The following is a 1,938-nucleotide window of genomic DNA, read 5'->3' on the forward strand; positions in this document are numbered from 1 at the left end:
GCAGAAGAAGCCGGTGCCTGCGCCGTCATGGTTCTGGAGAACTTCGCCGCTGACATCCGTAACAGACACATCGTATCTCGCATGTCCGATCCCCAAATCATTAAAGATATCAAGGAAGCAGTCANTTTTTTTTTGCATTAGTAAAAAACAATTTTTATTGTGGTAATTTGAATTTTTTTTAAATATTCAATTTGATATCTAAATTTTATAAAAAACAATATTTGAAATGAAAATATATTTTATTGCATTAATTTTTGAAAAAAAAACGAATTTCAGTTGTTTTTCTATAATTATTTTACAAGTTGGTTCCCCAAAATAGGAATCAGGTGCAAGTTGGTTCCCCAAAATAACGATTTTGAAAGTTGGTTCCCCGAAATAGGAATCAGGTGAAAGTTGTTTCTATTTTGGTGCAATTTTCTCTAACCAAATTCACAATTCGCTCTAAAATTTAGAGTAAACTATAAGTTTGATTCATGTGGTTTGTCGATGATAACATTTTTAGTCGTGCAATTTTTGAAATTATAACATGGTATGCAGAAACGTCTTAATTTGGTCCTTGTCTCTAAATTCCGTTAAATAAATGGCATTTTAATTCATTCTACCAATTTTATTTTATTTTTTTGTCTTTTGTTCATTTTACTGGGTATATTGTTGCATGCAATGTCGTTTTGGTGGACTAAAATTTTACTCGGTAATTAAATAATAATGTTAGATTTTATTGGTAAGCACTACCGGATAAGTATTTGGTAAACAGCCCCTTGGAATGTTTTAACAAGATAATCACTGACTTTCCTTTTAAAAAACTTATACTATTACACTTTAAAAAACAAAGAGCATAAACTTATGAATGTTACATTTAATCAATACATAAAAATAACTGGATGTCATGTAATGATCAAGGACTACATAAAGGGCATTTTAAATCATTCTACCATTATTATTTTTTATACTTACCATATTAATCCGGTGAAGTAATGTGATTTGGTAAGCGCTTACCCGAATAAATGTTTGTTAAACGGCCCCTAAATTCAGATTGACTGTGTTTATAGTATAATTGTTACATGCAGGTGGATCATACAAACTTTGATATCCATATTGCGTTTGCTCTACAATTGAAGGAGGGGTTAAGAGGGGAGAATGTGGATAAGTTATAATACTTAATTAATCATTATCTTTTTTTGTAAAATTACAACTTTAGCTTTGTTTTTCAAATCCTTTTGCAAGTCAAGGATTTTCATAAACAACCTATCATCCTATTTTGAGACGGAGAAAAGATTTACTTACATTTACGTGTTATAGGTTGTTTGGCAGTTGCTGAATGATTTAGTACAAAATGATTAAGTGGTCAGAATGATTAAGAGACTATCACTATATAGTGCAAAATGAAATATAATTGCTTGATAATCATTTACAATGAATTAGGGTGCTGAATGGTCAAGAGAGACCCATAATACAAAATCATTCAGAGGGTTTAGAACCATTAAGAGACAGACTTTTTTTTTGCCAAACAAGATTTACCTCTTAACAATTCAGAGGTTGCTTCTTAATGGAACTATTAAGATGTAAACAAACAACCCCTTAGAGCCTATTTTCGAAAAGATATATGATGAATTCGTTTGATTCGGCATATGATTTCAACAATCAGAAGAGAACCCAAAAATTTATATCACGGGTAACACACAATAATTATGATAATACTATAAGAGTACTCGCGCAATGCAGCGAGACACATCTCGATTTTAATGTTCTATTTTTTTATTTGTATATGTCGATGTTATAATACGATTTTATGTGTTTTTAAGAAAACAATAATAATTTTATTTTTTGAATAACATAAAAATTTGAAGATATCATTAAAATTTGAAAAAAAATATATAAATGTTAATATCAAATCAACTATTTAAAAGTTCTCATTTTTTATGTAATTTCTTTAATTTA

This window comes from Cynara cardunculus, assembly GCF_001531365.2.
Source record: "Cynara cardunculus var. scolymus isolate 2C chromosome LG 13, CcrdV1, whole genome shotgun sequence".
In the NCBI taxonomy this organism is placed as follows: domain Eukaryota; kingdom Viridiplantae; phylum Streptophyta; class Magnoliopsida; order Asterales; family Asteraceae; genus Cynara; species Cynara cardunculus.